Source organism: Dermacentor andersoni, chromosome 11, assembly GCF_023375885.2.
Source record: "Dermacentor andersoni chromosome 11, qqDerAnde1_hic_scaffold, whole genome shotgun sequence".
NCBI lineage: Eukaryota > Metazoa > Arthropoda > Arachnida > Ixodida > Ixodidae > Dermacentor > Dermacentor andersoni.
In genome coordinates, this window is record NC_092824.1 from 1889124 (window position 1) to 1908339 (window position 19216).

Here is a 19216-nt window from a genome sequence, read left to right on the forward strand (position 1 = left end):
CGTGTGAAAAACGCGCCTAGCTCCTGAAATGCCCTAGTCCCCATGCGCGCGCGCGCGGGGCCCATAGAAATATGCGCTAACGCAGGGTTTGTGCGAACGAAGCGATACAAGGTGGAACAGCGGGTTTTACGGCAATCGAAGCTGTGTGTGTGTGACGCGCTTAGTGTGTGCAAAGAGCAATTAAGTTGCGTGTGTGACGAATGTGTATGCGCAAAATAGCACGACCACGAACGAAGGTGGAACATCGTGTTTTGGCGTTTGGTGTGCGCAGAGCAATTGAGTTGCGTGTGTGACGCGTTTGTTCGCACAAACAGCACGACCACGAACGAAGCGATGCAAAGTGGAACAGCGCGTGTTGCACAATCGAGTTGTGTGTGTGTGTGTGACGCGTTTGTGATGCGCAAACAGCACGACAACGATCGTCTTCTAAAACTGCGCCAGAGTCAACCGATTGTTGAGTACTACATACGTATTGCGCGGGCGTTAAAACTAGAGAAACACGGGATTGCGACGCGACCAGCCGCAGTGTATAGGACTGTACGTACGTACGTACGTTTTTGTAATGTGGTCAATCTTAAAAGGACGATGGCATTTCTGCACCAGCGGAGAAGTGGCAAATCGTGATTAAATTTGGCCGATCATTGTCAAAAGCAAAGGCTTACCCTTAATTAGGGTTTATCCCCTACCTTCTACTGAAACTGCAGCCTCTAGTAGTCTTCATGCACTATTGTAATCATGACACCATACGACGATACACTCTGACGTGGGGCCCAGACTACTGGAGAGCTGGTTGATCAAGCTTGCTCAATAAACTTGACCTTTTGTTCTTTGATTATGCTACAGTGCTAGAGCGTAGTTTCTTGCTATTAGTAAACAGGCAAGACAACAAAGCATTGCTACTCTACTCCTGTTGTGGCTCTTCAGTCAATGACACTAGAGGGGAAAGGAATCGAGATCCAAGCCAAGGGGCAAATTGTGTTTAGTCAGTCTTAAACACCCTTAACTCAATGTTTTAAATGCCTGTGTGGTTCATACCTTGTCTAGTGGAACTTCTTGCCATCCCCAAAATGTGCATAGCACCAGAGGTATAGTTTGACAGCTGTAAGCAGTGCAATTAAGGGAGTGCAGTACCTGTATTGCAGCTTTACACCGGCTAAGATATTGAAGCTTGGGAGTATGTTCATATTTCTCATCTATAGTGTGGCAAGAACTTGTAATCCGCCCTCAAGTTCTGCTGGAGCACAAGCTACTGTTGCTCTTTTGTGCAGCTAGTGTCAGCAGACAAGCTTGCAGTATTGCTAGGTAGAAAAGCACTTAGGCTTCACGACCATCCAAGTCATAAATGAATAAGTGCATGGCTAGAAGTTGTAAATTGCAAGAAACAGTTCAAATGCCATTGAGCATAGTTGCGCTATTGCAACGTATCCTTCGGAGCATTGTACGAGCCATGGTAGTTCCCACATTGTGTTGAAGTGCCACACCAGTGACATATGATAATGATGCTAGTGTGATCCAGTGTGGCTGTACTTTGTTCTATAAAAACTTTTCATGTGTTTTAGATTATATTTAGTGCAGTATCTGAAAGGTTATGCGCAGAAGATGATAGTTGACCTTACAGCCATTTTTTCTATACAGTCCTTCACTTTCCATCAAGTTCAGCAAATCATTGAAGCCCCAAAATAATACATTTAATATTGGTACTCAGATTGAACAGTTTCAGTTCTATGTGTATGTTTCAGAGAACTGGACCAAACACCAAGTATGAAAATTTAGCTACCTATTGATGCTGTAGCTTTAGGCTCTGCAGGAACCATTTATCTGCAGCACCCAACTTATCCCGTATTTGACGGATCATGATAGATGTGTGAAGAAGCACGAGTGTTATGCAGAACAGTTTTCAAGAGGTAATGAACCTCTACCATATAATTCATAAATAACTGGAAGGCTTCTCCTAAGGAAATGTTCGTGCTCTGCACTGTAACATTGACAAGTCCCTCCCTAAGATAAGGTGATAAAGAGAGCTGGTTTTATGAATCTGTTGTATTTCCACAATTTTAACATGGTATAAGTGAGGCCCAAGGCATAAATGGGACTGCGTGCTGTTCTGTATGCGTGCTGCGCTTATTGTACAGATCAATAGTAGCCAATCAATAGCCATTTTATTGAAGATGCAAACTGGATCATATCCTAGGGCCAACTCACTGTCAATGAAAGCTGTTATACTGGCTTCCTGCACTGTTTATTGATCATGGACTTCTTTTTGAGGTGCGATTGAAGTCCCTCAATATCTTAAACTATGAATTGCAATTGGGAGAACGTGTCCATTCATTAGGACCACACTTTTTGTATTTAGCTCTCATCATTGTAAACAGCTTCATAATGAGAGGAACCTCAGACGAAATGCTTATTTTTTCCTGGAATCCTTCTTCTGCCTTCTTTGTAAGCACTAACTATGGACATGTAAACATGGTAGTCTTGCATTTATCCTGCCTACAAGTGCCTCTTTTGACATTCATGCCTGTATTGCCTTTTCAGTGCCACTGAAAAGGCAATACTGGCCACTGAACCACTGAACAGTAATGAATCTGAACAGTAATGACGAAAGCATTGTGCGGAAATATGCAAGGTGATCAGGAAATGCAAAATGAGTCATACACTCGACTGCAGCAAACTATTACAGAGAAAACCCATGCAGGTTTCTCGGAAAGTCTTCACAAACCTACCACATGCTTCAGACTGCTCCTGTGATTCAGATGTCTGCGATAAGACGTAAAAGTAGGTTCTCACGGGCCCATCTATTCTCTAGTTCATGAAGTCTTCATTCCAGAGAGCCTCACCATGCCGTAACACGAACCCCCGTATTCATAAATGCATCTTAACTTGAAGCCCATGCTTGACTCGACTTAAATGACGCCTGTCGCGAACACACCAAAAGAAACGCAATGAGCATGTTGGGCGCGTTCACACCATGCGTCATTTATATCAAGTCAAGCATGAGCTTCAAGATGTATTGCTGAATACGGCGGTAAGACTTGATAAAGGTTGCTATTAATTATTTGTCCAATGTTTCAGTTTTCTCATCAAGAATATCTAGCTTTTTCTGAATGCTACCAATTTTTGCTTCATTCTCCTTTTCACCACATGTGCTTCATGGCAATCTCTTTCATCTTTTCATCCCTTCTCCTTTCCCATGCTGTTGGCCAATGTGCAGGTGTCGTCTATGCGCTAGACAGTTATGATGTGGTCAGCAGGCTTTGGATTTCTCTGTCAACCAATTTCTCTCTGCTTTTGTGATCAAGTCCGCCTGACCCTTAGATTACTGTATACAATGAAAACAAAGCCTTTTTTTTTTTCATGAAATGGGCAAGCACTTGCATCTCTTGCAAAGGATCTTCCAGTAAAGTTTCTCGTTCCTGCAATCACACTGAACATGCACGTCCATCATAATTTTTATGTATCTAAAACGCACCGCCAGAAAGAGTAACAAAAAGCAGCTATATTTTCAGATAACACTTGTGGCTAAGAAAGCAAACCAAGACCAATTATGGATGGTCTCCATTTTTTTTTCAACATGCAAGGAGCATTGTGCACACACCTCTCAAGCATAAAGGCAGCACGTGTGAGCCATGATGCCTCAATGGCTCCCATGTCTCATCACCCAAAAGAAGGCAGGCCAAACATATAATTTGTTTTTTGGAAATTCCGTTTATTATAGCTAAAATTCTAGAAAACACAAAAAGTAGTCTTCATTTCAAGACCGTGCAACCTCTGGCTGTATTTTGCAGAGCATGAAAACATGAAAATATACTAAATTGAAATGGCAACAGCAAAGAAACACTGGCTTCCATCTTCTGGAATGCAGAAGAGAGCGACACTGTACATGGTAATCCAAAGTATGGACCCAACTTGGTCGTAGCATACATGCTCTGTGCTGATGTAACTTTAATTAGAACTGAAGTGTGGCATCCACTACTCGCCTGTGTCGTCAAAGGCCATTTCATGTTGCCACACATTCTTTATCCGCTACCTGAAATGATTACATTACACCATGAAGATGACAAAGCTCACATGCATTAAAGGAAAATTGGTTGGCTATCTTGTATCCCATACAACTCCGGCAAATACCTGCAATTAGTGTAAGTATGCTAGTTCCTTGCACTGTTTCCCATAACATCTTTGTTGAAGGTACTGGGTAACAATATCTCAATCACTTCACAAACTGCGGATATTATTGTTAATTTTTAAAGCGAACAGCTTTATTTGCCTCTCGACAGCACATGGCATAATTTGTTTAATGTAACAGGTTGAAGCAATTCATCGGCATGCGCTTCACAATGTGCCTTGCAAAGATTCCTCATTAACAAATATACTGTTTCGAGAGTTTTCATTTCAGTTTGCCGACACAATGACAAGAGACGGGAGGGAAGCTATGAAGCTGCTTGTCTCTCCACACCAAAAGCCAGCACCTATAGACTCTGCTAAAGATGTACTTCTCAAAATCTGGCTACTCCTTCACCAATCTGTGCAAAAATGTTAAATACGTGAGTCAGAAGTTATGTCAATCAGGCTGCTGCCACTCAAAGGGCAAAGCTCCTTGAAACAGCAAAGCTCAAAAAAGAAGGAAAGAAGAGCACGTGTGAATGTTTCATGCTTTATCATGTAGAATAAAGATTTCACCAACGCCAGGAATGCCACGCATCAGTGCCAGCGGGAACATCGTCTTGAGAATGGCTCCTTGATTTGGATTACATATTTCAACTAACAATTCTGCTGTATTGATTTATAGGTTGTAATTATGAAATCAGCAGCAATTCTGCTCGTACAGTTTGAGAAATACGCCAAAATTGATGCATGGTTCTTTCACATAAGAATTTGAAGGATAAATTCTAGGAAGCATTGCAAAGGCAGAAACAGTGTTCGAAGGTGTCAGAATGAGGGCCATGAAATGAGGTCCTTGACTAACCGAACACTGCCGCTGCTGCAGACATTTCAAGCATAAAATGCTTTTAGCTCCTGTTGTCAGCCACCTTCAATGAACCAAAAGCCAGAGCCATTATCCTGGCACTCAAACCAGCTCATCCGGGCAAACAGTCAAGACTGCAATACATATGCTAGTTACATCCCAAACATGTTACAAGAAATATTGCTTCTGAGTTCTAAATATTTGCTCACAATATCATTCAAGCTGTAACTTCTAATACGCTGAAGTTTTATTTGTCACTTCTAATAGCAACGTTCAGAGGCAGATACAAGGCACTGTAAACTTGATTGTCATTTTTTGGCACTGAGACACAGTTGCTTGTGCTCTTTTCAATGCCAGCAGTCCGCGAGGTCCACGGCACATATGGTGGACCGAGACGAGACTTGCAATGGGGTTCTGTCTTTGACAGGAAACTTGCTTCCATATGGACCAGTGTACAGTTGCGTGATGCAGTGGGGTGGGGTGTGCCGTTGCGAATGTGCGCTACACCCATTTTAAGATTGCGGCTAGTATCATCTACAATCAATCAGCTTTGTCGGAAGCCATTTCATGCTTACATCTACTCTCGATTACAGGAGAGCCAGTATTTTTTAGTGTCACCAGAACAGCCTGAAAATGCTCATACAAAATTCTCCAAAGAGTGCAAGCGCTTCCGAGCTTTTTTAGTCTGTACATTCCAGCTATCTGAAATGAATCCAAGAAAGTAGTGGATGTTAAGGATATGATCATAGAGCTATGGCATATTACTTCGAGGTAGATGAAGTGGTACACGAAGGTGTCCTGTGTATTCTATTTCAGTGATAACATCATAGTGAACTGTTGGATAGTGTTTAGGAGAGATGCCGCGCTAGTGCGGCCAGCATCAAGTGCAATCAAAACGTGGCTTTGCTGTTGTTCAAAGCAGATATTGCATTCGCCCTACAGTAGAAATGAAACGAAGCAACACCTTCAAGAAGGCAGTCCCCTAACAGCTGAAAAAAAAAAAAAGGTTGGAGGACACTTAAGCTGCGCCTTTAAGAGTGGAACACGATAGCATTAAAAGAGCCCTGGCTGCTTCTCACGCTTCTGGGCAGCTGAAGCTTATGCTTCTGTAATGTTTCCCTGGGAATGCTGGTGGCAAACGCTATGCACAAAGGCGAGCTTTCTGGGGCGTGCCACTCCTAAGACAGACCTGAAATGGCAGCTGGAAAAGGGGTTTCCGCGCCACAGAATTATGTTTTCTCGCATATTCAAATTACAATCCAACGCTATCATGTCTCAAAGTTGTGTGCAAGTCACACTTTGTGAATTTTTGACACATCCTACTTTGAGAATTTTAATTAGTTCAGTAATGCCTATATGCCACGTGGAGGGCCTGCATGAATCGGGATGCATGGTTCGGGATTAATTTTCTCATATGGAAAAGTCGCCAACACCACTGCTGGATTTTCAGCGACACGGGGCCCTGAACGCTATGGCTGTTAATACTATTGTGAATCAGTTCCAGGCCAACAGCACATGTGCCATGCACAAAAAAAGAAAAAAAGCAGATGCACGTGGGCACTTCCCAAACATTTTTTTACAATAAAGGCAGAAGAAAAACCTTCGCTGCTAAGGCATCAGATGAGTAATGTGTAAAACATGCAATATAAAGCTTAATTGTACACCCGACAACGACTACATTGTAACGTAGATTGGAGACAGTCTTGCAAAATATACGCTTCTCTTTAATGGCGGGCCAGAACAAGAGTGTGCAGCTTACGCACTTCATCGTCTTTAGTGGCACCGACCTTTGCGCGCGCGCTGTCCTGCGGTGCGGGAGCCCCACATCTTTGTGTCAATTGCCTCCCATGAGAAGAGCGACCGTCTTGGTTGCGTCAAAAAGTTCTTTCAGCTACATAAGAAATGGAGCTCCTCAGGTGCATCTCAGCATTCAGGTATGAGCATAGTATGGTTTCATGCGCACTACACGAACAACTTCAGCGGGAGGACGACGACGGAATGAACTGGGGTCAGAACTGCAGGGGACCACTTCGTAGGTCACGTCACTGAGGCAGCGTGTAACCTTTTAGGGACCAAAATACCGGCGGATCAACTTTTCCGAGAGTCCACGGTGGCGGACGGGCATCCAGACCCACACGCAGCCGCCGGTATTGTAATGGATGTCGCGTTGACCCTGGTTGTATCGAAGTGTGGCGGTATGCTGTTGGCTCCGGATACGATGCCAAGCAAGCTGGCGTGCCTCTTCGGCTCTTTGTACGAACTCTTCTACATGTTCGCTGGTCGGGCTATTATCAGCCATAGGTAGCATGGCGTCAAGTGTTGACCTGACGTGGCGCCCATATACAAGTTCAAACAGCGTAAACTGTGTAGTCTCCTGTACAGCAGCGTTATACCCGAAAGTCACATAGGGTAAGATTGCGTCCCACGTCTTGTGCTCTACGTCGACATACGTGGAGAGCATATCAGCCAGTGTTCTGTTCAGACGTTCCATTAATCCATTGGTTTGAGGGTGATATGCAGTGTTCTTGAGGTGAGAGCTCTGCATCAGCTGAAGAACATCCTGCATAAGTTCCGCTGTAAATGCTGTACCGCGGTCAGTGATGAGAACAGACGGTGCACCATGTCGTAGGACGATGTGGCGTACAAAGAACTTGGCCACTTCATATAAATTTACTTGCGAAATAGCTTCGGTTTCGGCGTAGCAGGTTAAGTAGTCAGTAGCGACGACTATCCATCTGTTGCGCGAAGAGGTCACTGGAAATGGCCCAAGTAGATCCATTCCTATTTGTTGGAACGGTGCTTGAGGAAGGCCCACAGGATGGAGAAAGCCAGTCGGTTTAACTGGTGCTTTCTTGCGGCGCTGACAATCATGGCAGGTCTTCATGTACCGTTGCACAGAAGAATAAAGCCGGGGCCAGTAATACTGTCGTATCCTTGCCTAAAGTCTTGGCGAATCCCAGGTGTCCCGCGCATCGCTCATGATGGCAGGCTCGCAAAATGTCGTGGCGTAGCGCCGATGGCACGACAAGGGGCCGCTTCCGCCATTTTTCCTGTAAAGGACGTTGTTGTGCAAGTAGTATGATGATAAGCCGCGCATGAGCAAGCAGGGTAAAACACCTTCAACTCCTTGGAGGTGTTCGATCCGCGGCAGCAGCTCAGCGTCAGTGCGCTGGTGCTCAGCCATCTTTATGGCGTCGATAACTAATGCGGCGACAAATGGCAAGTCATGGTCAGGGTCCCATGAGGTCGTAGGGAGTGGTGTACGTGACAAACAGTCAGCGTCACTGTGCTTCCTGCCAGATCGGTAGACAACTGTAATATCATACTCTTCTTGTAAGCGAAGGTTCCAATGGGCTAGTTTGCCTGAAGGATCCTTGAGGTTGGCAAGCCAGCACAGGGCGTGGTTGATCGCTGACAGCGTTACAGGGTCTACCGTATAAGTAGGGTCGGAATTTACCAATTGCCCACACAACCGCTAAGCATTCTTTTTCAGTGGTTGAGTAGTTTTTCTCGGCCTTGGTGAGACTGTGGCTTGCATAAGCAACGGGGCGTTCCGCACCAGCTTGCCACTGCACAAGCGCCGAGACTCGCATTGCTGGCATCAATATGGATTTCAGTGTCAGCGTCTTCGTTGAAATGAGCAAGTATCGCGGCCTCTTGCAAACGCTTGTGCAATTCATTGAACGACTGCTGCTGCTCGTCCGCCCAAATGAAAGGCGCATCATCGCATGTAAGCCCTGTCAGAGGCTCAGCAATTCTCGAGAAGCCCTTGACGAAGTGCCCTTATGCACACAAACTAAGGAAGCGTTGGACAGCCTTCTTGTCTGTGGGTGGTGAAAACTCAGCGACGGCAGCTAACTTGTCAGGGTCTGGTCGGACGCCTTGAGGACCAACGACATGGCCAAAAAATTTGAGCGCTTGGAACCCGAAGTAGCATTTTTCAGGCTTGATGGTGAGGCCGGCAGTATGGATCGCAGTGAGGACACCCTCGAGTCATGCGAAATGTTCGTCAAACGTGCTCGAGAACACAATGACATCGTCCAAGTATACGAGGCAGGTTTGCCATTTGAGTTCAGCAAGCACGGTATCCATCGTCCGCTGAAAGGTGGCAGGTGCGCAACAGAGACCGAAGGGGAGAACTTTGAACTCATAAAGCCCATCAGGTGTCACAAATGCTGTTTTTTCATGACCCTGTTCATCAACTTCGATTTGCCAATATCCTGATTTAAGATCCAACGAAGAAAAAAACTTGGCATGTTGTAGGTGATACAATGCGTCGTCGATGCGTGGCAATGAATAAACATCACGCTTGGTGACACGGTTCAACTTTCTGTAATCTCCACAGAAGCATTGTGTGTTGTCTTTCTTTCTAACACTACAGGGAAGGCCCACGGGCTGTTGGATGGCTGGATCACGTCGTCTTGGAGCATCTCTTTCACCTGATGCTTGATCGCTTCCCTTTCCACTGGAGACCCTCTGTAAGGATGCTGATGGACAGGACGTGCAGACTCGTCCGTAATAATGCGGAGCTTTGTGATGGACTTGCGCCGCGCTTTGGATGACGTTGAAAAACAGTCCACAAATTCATTCGCGAGGCTCAGTAGACGGTCTTTCTGATGGTCTGGCAGAGCGGCGTTAACGTGAATCCATTCTTTTAGGCTGGGGAACCCAGATTGCTGAGACAATGCGCTTTCCAATGTGGCAATGTCAGTAACGTTAGTGATTTCGTGAAGAAATGAGCTCAGTTCAGCCATGTCGTTCCTCGCAGTACATGCCGATACTCGTTGCTAAAGTTTGTTAGCAAAACAACTGAACATTTGTTTTGCACCTGAAGAAGCCCTCTGGCTATACAAATGTGGTGCTCAAGAAGCAGGGGCATGTTTGCCTCAGCAATTCCTTCGGCGGCGTCCTCCATGTCGCATTGGACAAGGGTAAGTACGCTGCTCTTAGGTGGCAACATGATGTGATCGTCAGTTACGCGAACCGCGATGTCACGGTCATTGTCATTACTGTTCACTATGGCTTGCATAGTAGTGAAGCTGACTCTAGACTCTTGCAGGTCGATAATGGCACCGTTCGCCTGAAGGAAATCCATGCCGAGTATAAGGTCCTTTGAACATTCAGGAAGATTGATGCAGTCGCCGATGTACGTGAAGCCCCGAATGTTGACTTGTGCCGTGCACCGGCCCATTGGAGTTACGAGATGCCCTCCTGCAGTACAGTCCATTGCGTTGAAACTTTGTTCAGTATACGCGCGAGATTCTGGCTCATAACAGACGTGTCCGCACCCGTGTCGATTAACGCCATGACCTCGCGGTCATCTGTGGTAACTGGTACGTCGCAGGATACTGACACGGAACTACACTGCTTTCTCTGCGTCTAAATTACGTCATATAGCGGTCGTTGCAGTGGAGGATCCTCAGCGTTCGCAACATCAGCGACCTCACCTCCGCAGGTCGCTGGACTCAGTTTTCCCGGGAGGCTGGGCTGAGTGAGCGACATCTTGTTGCTCTCAGCTCGAATAGGGGCTGGAAGACCTGTTTCGGGCGGGTGACGGTGACTGGGGTTCACGGAATCGTGGGGCAAACGAGGTCCAGGCATCCGCGAGGTATGCTTCAATCTCCAGGGCGCATTTACCATTGCGCGGGCACGGCGCATTCAGTGAAAATTCACGGAGCCAAGCTCGTTGGTAGGGACACGCCCTGTAGAGGTGATCGGCTTCACCGCAATGAAAACACAAGGGCCTCCGGTCTGCGGAGTGCCACACGTCGCTCTTGCGAGGTGGGTGTGTTTCAGCCCTGAATGGCGTGCAACGAGGCGAGTGGCTTGTTCAACGGCGCGCACACCAAGAAGGTTCAGGACGTCGCTCACATCGGGGACAACGAACTTCGTGCAGCTTCCGTATACGACATGCGAGGTTGTGGCTGCCGTACCTTGTGCTGTGGTGTCTTGCTTCGCTCTGGGACTTGGACTGCCTGCCTGATTTCCTCCCGGACGACCTCAGCCAGAGCAGGTCGCTGTACCGATGCTGGAGCCACCTGAAGCTTTTGAAGCTCTTCCCTAACGATAAGCCTAATGAGCTCCCACAAGGCATTGATACTGTCCAGGGATATAGCGAGAGAGTCACGCGATAGGGTCGACAGGTCGCGGTTCTGCCTTGTTCACTGCTGCAGTGCCTTTTCCATCGATACTGCTTCTGCGAGAAACTCTGCAACAATATTTGGTGGGTTGCATATTAGGGCACCGAATAACTCTTGCTCGACACTGCGCATCAAATTCCTTAGCTTCTTTTCTTCCGGCATGGACGGATCCGCGCGTCGGAAAAGTCGGCACATATCTTTGAGAAACATTGCGACGCTTTCGTTCGGCCTCTGTACTCTCGCCTGAATTGCAAATTCAGCTCGCTCCTTGCGATCGAGGCTGGCGTATGTGCCGATTAGCTGCCGTCGGAATTCGTCCCATGTCGATAGGGCCCTGCCTCATGGTTCTCAAACCAGGTCCGTGCCTAGTCCTTGAGGGCAAAGTAGGCGTTGCGTAGCTTGCGCTCTGTAGTCCAGCCGTTGAATTCTGCGACACGCTCCAAGTGATCGAGCCAGTCCTCTACATCCTCAAAGGTGTCCCCATGGAAGGACGTGGGGATTCGCGGCTGGTTCAGGACGACCTCGGTCGGGGCGGTCGAGAAAGAAGGTGGAACCAATGTATTCATCCTTCTGACTTGATTGCGTAGAGGCTCGTGCTCAGGCGGCAGTCCTTGAAGTCGGCAGCTTTCCGTACCTGCACAGGAGTCAGCTCGACCGGACTTCGTACTGGGCTTGTAGACGGTGTTCGATCTGGGAGTGGTAGCACGTACCCCACACCTCCACCAGAAAAATGTAACGTAGATTGGAGACTGAGTCTTGCAAAATGTATGCTTCTCTTTAATGGCAGGGCAGAACAAGAGCGTGCAGCTTACGCACTTCGTCGTCTTTCGTGGCGCCGACCTTTGCGCGCGCTGTTCTGCAATGCAGGAGCCCCACACCTTTGTGTCAATATGCACAAATTGCACGCAGAACTGACGTCGACTTGAGGTGAAGGTCGCTTTCTGAGTTCTGCCTGGTGTTGTCTACAGGCAACAAACGCATTGGTGAAGAAGCTTACACAAACATTTTTCGTTGTCCTTCACTGTCTTTAGTCTGTGTATTTTCTACATATCCACCAAACCTAAATGTTTTCCTTAGGGTTTTTCATGTTTCATCCCTAACAGTTAGTGCCCATTACAGTGTTGAAGATGTTTGCATACTTTTTTTTCTTCTACGCTAAGCACTTAAAGAAGAGCCATCCTGTCAGCCGCCTAGGTCTACTCCTTTTGCTCAACTACATTTTTTAGCCCAATGATGAGAAAGACTTCTCTAGCATACCTGAAGGTCATGAGAAAGTAAAACAGGATCACTGGCTGCGTGAGATATTTGAAGACATACTAATGATTTTTTTTTTCAGGCAAGATTCGAAACATGAGTTCCAAATTTATTAGCTTTCTTTTACCATTTTTTATAAGGCTATTGAGTAAAGCCATCTTCATCCTCAATTACTGACTGAATTCATCTTTGATAGCAGCGACATTCTTGTATCATATAGCGTGGGTTGATGTTGGGCAGTGCTTCCACAATAACAGCCTTTAGGGAGTTTTTATCTATGTGTAGCTGTTCGTTAGTCTCCTTCCCAGTAACTCCCACCATACATAGTGGCATGCAGATTGAAGTATTTGGAATTAGGGATGCTACATCGAGGTTGATGTGGCTTCAGAAATTTACCACTGGACACTCGTGAGCCATGCAGATGTTGTGGAAGCAAATAAATTATATAGGGTGGTGCCTAATGACATTGTGCCCAAAAAGCTTTACTATGTCACCTGGGGCTGCTTGGCTAAGGCCATAATTGGCTTTTGAGGGTTCTCACTCGTATCACCCCCTACCTCCTGGAGGAACTCAACCACTTGAATGGCACCTTGCCACAGGCATCAGTTATTTCTTTTTGTCACAGATGATAATTAGACACGATTTCTTGTCTCACCCTGAAAACAATGTGGTTCGTGACATTTTGAGAAGGTGGTGACCTCCAAGTTACTGTGGTCAGTGTGTAAGGCGACTAGCACAACATAAAGTTCCATCTCGTGCATCAGGCAGAATGCTGCTATTTCCAAATAAATTTGCTAAATAGGTCACAGAGGTGATAGTGAAGCTGAAGTCGAGTGCTTAGACAGATTGATAATGTTAATGGTTGTGAAGATTCAAAGCCGAATCCTCAAATACATTGCGCAGCTTGCATGACAATGTTGAAACTGGAGCCTGTGTCCTGTGCACTAATATTTCAGTTTTGTATGGCTACCTTTATAGAAGACGAAAGCCAAACTTCTCCAGGTTTAAGACTGGTTTTACGACAGCTATGACAGAGCCAACTCCTTGGTGCACGCTTATGGTAGTGGTGACGAAGCCATCAGGAGCACTCCACACTTTTATGGATTACACAAAAACTGAACAAGCAAGCCCTATGGGCATCATATCCAATTCCTGCAGTAGAGCATACCCTTCAGATACTAGGAGTCACAGCTTGGTGTATGAAAAATTGATGCCCAAATTCAGGGTTTTGGAAAATGCCTGAGAAATTACAGAAAGTTCTTGACCACCTTTACAGCACCGTTCCGTTGGTTTCGCTTTAATTGCTCATGCGATTTGGTATCTGGTGTGCCCCAGATCAAACACAATGGTATATGAATGATATTCATCCAGAACTTATATGTGTTGCTTGTCATATGGTTGAGGTTATCAGTTGGTGCTCAACTAAACAGCAACACAACGAACTCTGCAGTACATTTGAGGGCACCCACTGTGCAAGAGCTGCCATCCACAAAGAGAAATGTAAGTTTGGCATCACAATAATATCCTAGTTGGGGCATATCATGAACGAAAACAAGCTCAAAGCTGTCACAGACATGCCAAGACCATCCTCCAGAACTACTGCTGCTAATGGGCATGACGACCTATCTAGGTTTATTCGCTCCTGACATGACAAACACTACACCCATTGTCCAGCATGCTGTTTTCAAAGCATGGTTTGTCTGGAACCCACACAGGTTCCAGAATTCTCAAAATGGAAAGAAATACTTTCTTCAGATCCAGTGCTTGGCTGGTGCTCCTCAAAATGAGAGACCAGCTGCTAATCACAGCTGATGCTTTGTGCTGTGGTCTAGTTGCAGTGCTCAGCCGAAAGCAAGACGATGGGCAACATGTTACTAGATACGCCTCAAGATATTTAGCAGAGACAGAATGCCTGGCTATGCCCAGATATAGAAAGAAGTGCTTTCTCTCTTGCAAGCTCGAGATAAATTCTATAAATGGGGCAACAATCTGTTTCCCAATTTATAAAGTGTGCACTTGATTGATGCATTATTAGGCATAATGTACATCTTAGGCAAAGACTTTCCCGCAGCTGATACACTGTGAAGTTCTCATGTGAAGGAGAATAACAGGCATCACAAGGGCCTACCAAGATTGAAGGCTATGCATGCTGCCTCTCCCCACCTTCTTTACAAGAACTGAAGAAAGAACAAGTGCTAGATTAATGCTGCTGCCAACTTTGCATTTTCACTCGAAAGAGCTGGACAAGGTGTTGCAAACTCTGAAAGAATTCTGGCTTTACAAGGACAATGTAGTCCAAGACGTTGATATTTTGGCAATAAAAGCATCGCGCCCAAGAAGCTACAGGAGCTTACCCACCCAGCACTTCTCACTTGAAGGCCACTTTGGAATCAATAAATGCCTAGCAAGACGACAAAGTACTGCATCATAAATTTATACAAACAGCAAATGTCTTCAACTCATGTCGTACATGCTAGCACCACAGGGCTAAGAGAAGGGTGACACTCCTGCAATTGGGATTCTCAGAAAAGCTGTTACAGAAGTTCACTATGGACATATTTTCTATTGGAGGGGTGTGGTGGCTCATCGTCACAAAATACTAGTAAGGGTATCCTGAGCTAGTACTGGCTAGTTTGACAGGACCTGTGGTTGCGACTCAATGCCTCTTTGTTTTCACAAGGCGTGCAATAGTGTAGTGGTCGTGAACCGCAACAAACTGTAGCTTGCAAAAGGGTGCAGCTCGCTGTTTGCAGAATTCATAAGAATTCCAACACAGTCCACGCTACCAACAGCGCAATGATCTCACAGAAGCCACCGTAAACTTATCCAAGAACTCCCTTGAGACGTCAGGTGATGCCTACAAGACACACGATTATAGACTGAGCCTTCTGAAAAATAGCTCCTCGCTAGTGCAAATGCTTACGAGCCAAAGGCTTAGGACTACACTTCCAGCTACTGCAGACAGCTTCTTTCCACAACTCCCGGACCGGAGGAAAATGAAAGTGCATGAGCAAAAGTGCTGGCAGAAACAGAAAACCTACTCTGATGTTGGGCATGGAATACAAGATCTACCCAATTTGTATCCAGACATTAATGTCCGAGTAGTTGACCTGGAAAATGCAGGCACACTTCAGCAGCCAGGAGATAAGCCCAGGTGATAGCGGATAGACACGGACAAAAAGACCATTCATCTCAAACAGGACACAACGAGTGCCACTGCCTCTGGCTGCATAATCAAGGATTCGATGAAAGTTCGGCTGGTCAGGCATGGAAACGAAAAAAAAACGTGATCTAAGAAATAATAGTCACATGACCATTATTTGCCGAGCATGCGCAGGAACATAGTCACAAGAATGACTGGGACAATGCCACTGTTGTTGCCAAAGAAAAGAACATGTCACCCCGGCGGCTGCTAGAATCGCTAATCGTTCAATTGACGCCAGCTACGATGAACCGGACACTAGAGACTATGCCTGCCATTTACGCATGTTCATTACGTCACATGCTGGCTACATAAGTGATGACGATTTCCTGTCCAACTCAGTGAACGAGGAACCCGTGTGTAGTTCCGAAACGTCGGGTTATACATCAGACTTGGTCAGTGACCGTGAACCCCCCTTCATGCCTCTGGCTAGGGGAGAAGAACACAAGCAGCCACACGACTGTACCAAAGAGGTTCCATTTTGTAGAGATCCTGGGCATCAACACCATAGAAGTGGACAATGCATAACACCAGCTAAGCAGTAAGCAACATGACCCTTTTTATACAGGGAAGGATGTGCTACAAAGATGCTCATACTACTGTAACGCTAATGTACATGCTTGTAGAAAATGATCGCAATAAAAAACTCACCTCTTGCCTTGTGCTCAATGTTGAGGCTACCATTCCGAATCACAATTACTTTATCCCACCTAGCTAACAGTTTGTCAAATCTCAACGAGGTTTTAATAAGAATCTTGTCTCGACTACCCGAAACGTCAGTCTGTGTAGTAGTGTTACACAGTGTTGGGTTCAAATCTGCCATAATCATGAATCCGAATGAACTTGCCCACATTTCAGTTATTCTGCAAAAGTATTTGGGATCACTTCGTTGCTTCTATATGCACTGAGGCAATCACAGCTGTGAAACACATTTAGGTCGTACTGAAGATGTCAAAGACCATGTAACATATGTGCTGAAAGGAGCAATGACAACTTACGACATTGACAGATGCCATTCAGATGAGCGTTGCTGTGCCAGTCGAAATTGCTGCTTTGACAATGGCTAAACTTGAAACAGAGTACCATAAGGCAAAGTGAAAAGAGAACAAAGGTGCATTCTTCAGCTACATCACCTCATTGCTCCAATGCCCATGCATTTGATAATTCATTCATACAATGCGACGGCCTAGGCAAAGCCAGTTTGGATGAACCAATGTATGCTTTTAAACATCACAAAATTCCACTTTTTCACGCACTAACGAACAACTGGCAGGTTTGAAGATTTACGAGTGTCAAGAAATATTGAATCTGTCATTCATGTGTTTACACTTTGTCTCATTATCTTCGTATGATCAAGTGTATGCTTGAAAGTTTTCCATGCTTTGTACGCTTTCCATGTGTACAATCGAACACGGCGAGTCTCTTTTTTTCATGCGGAAGCAGCCTTCTGGATCTAAAAACATTGATATCGCGAGCGCAACAGAACAAACGGGCGGTAGTGCGCATGAGGTTAAAATCGTAATAAATAACGGCTCAAACACGTTACAGATGGGTGTCAATTTAAGGCGTACAGTGTATTTAAAGCGTACTTTCAGCGAGAACTTCAGGCGGCGTGAAAAATGATGCCTAAGCATGCATAAGTAACACAAAAAAATTATGTACGTCCCAGATGAGTTGAAAGTGGTCGCGAACAGCTACCTTACCTGTCTATGTGAATGACAGGTGCAGCCTCTGAGCTTCTATACGATCCCTATTCGGTATTGTATTTGGTACAAGAAAGAGTTATTACGCGGAAATATAAGGAACAGCTGGGGATAACCAAAAAAGCTGAGATGTAACATTGAAGCTCCCGTGCTACGCACACATCCAATTGACAGGAAGCCGCCATGGCACATTTTGACTACCGGAAATAGGTGGCGCTTAGAGCCTTAGAATTAGAGAGTTGCATTAAAGAATGTTGAAACAGTTTTTCGTTTAAAATATTCTACGCGATGCTTATTTTAATTGCCAGTTTTCGTTTTCGTCCTTTGTCCAGAGAATCTCCAACAAAAAGCACAATTTACAAACTGTTTATTATCACGAATTGCAGCGAGAACCGAAACCAGGGCGACGCGCTCGTTGCGTGGACAGTTTTATTAACCTTGATCAATGCCTCGATGATAGTGCGCCGAAGCCAGCACATTCGTACAAAGGCGATGGATGCTACATTCATAAGAACAATATCTCGACATCGGTCAATGCTGCATAACATAAGCTTGCAGCTGTAGTTTTCACACATTTTTTACACATGGTACGCTTCGGTTCTTTTCGCATTTACTCTGCGACACATTTCAAACTGTGCCACTACGAACATGCCAACATTTCGTCACAATTTCTTCAAAGCGGCATTTGGTTCATCGCGCACACCGACAAAACATGCGTGGAAACGCTCTCGAGCACCTGTCTTAGCAATCCCCGCCGCCCTCCGCCCCCCCCCCCCCTTTTTTTTCTATACCGCCGCTATTAATGCACGCATGAGTTAACCTCCACATACAAATCACTCGTGGCGTGTCCCTTATTCGCTCCGAATTAAAAGTTGGTGCTGTAAACTTACGTACGTACAGTGCTATACATCGCGGCTAGTCGCGTCGCAATCCCGTGTTTCCGGTTTAACGCCCGTTCAATACCTATGTAGAATCCAACAATCGGTTTGCTCTGGCGCAGTTAGAAGACGATCGTCGTCGTGCTCTTTGCACACCACAAACGCGCCACGCACACACACACAACTAGATTGCGCAAAACGCGCTGTTCCGCCTTGCATCGCGTACGTTCGTGGTCGTGCTGTTTGCGCCAACGAACGCGTCGCACACGCAACTCGATTGCTGTTTGCGCACGCCAAAACGCGATGTTCCACCTTCGTTCGTGGTCGTGCTATTTGCGCATACACATTCGTCACACGCGCAACTAAATTGCTCTTTGCACACACCAAGCGCGTCACACACACACAACTTCAACTGCCGTAAAACGCGCTGTTCCACCTTGTATCGCTTCGTTCGTGGTCGTGCTGCTTGCGTGCACGCGCAATGAACCGCCTACTCTGCTACTCCGGCGAGTTGGCACAAACAATGCTACCGCGCACTATCTGCCCTATGGTATATTTCTATGGGCCCCCCGCGCGCGCGCGCATGGGGACTAGGGCGTTGCAGGAGCTAGGTGCGTTTTTTACACGACACGGGACCTACGCTCCCCTGCGTGCATCTATTTGTCGTACAACAATCCCTCACGTGACCTGATCGTAGGTGCCTAGGGAAAGCATCGTTTAGGGATTTTTGAGAAGGCGCGATGCTGGCGCCGAGCGGCGCCGTGGCGTGTTCGTTCTCTGGACCGCGTGTTGTTCAACATTACTCATGTGATTTTACGTGCGTTGCTTGTGTGTTGGTTGTAGGTTCTGTGTTACTTGGCGGAAAGCCGTGAGTAGTGGCGGTGCGGCAGTGCGGCTTTGGCCTCGGTGAGCTCTGGTAGTACAGAATCTGCGTTGTGTGACCCGTGCTTTCTAGAGAACCCGGCGGTGGTGACAATTGAAATATCGAAGTGGCCTAGCGCTTCGGCAGCGAAGTTCTGCGAACCGCGATGTGGCGTCGCCGTGTCCGACTTTGCTTAACGGACATCGAGGGATGT

General features: G+C 46.2%; 1 long non-coding RNA gene across 1 annotated transcript; it reads right to left on the minus strand.

The window, feature by feature from the left end:
* Positions 1-3685: 3685 nt before the first annotated feature.
* On the minus strand, positions 3686-17437 carry LOC140214247 (uncharacterized). Its single transcript, XR_011891206.1, has 2 exons — positions 17263-17437; positions 3686-4027 (listed from the first exon to the last, which is right to left on the minus strand). It is a non-coding gene; the product is annotated as an uncharacterized lncRNA (long non-coding RNA).
* Between the last annotated feature and the right edge of the window lie 1779 nt (positions 17438-19216).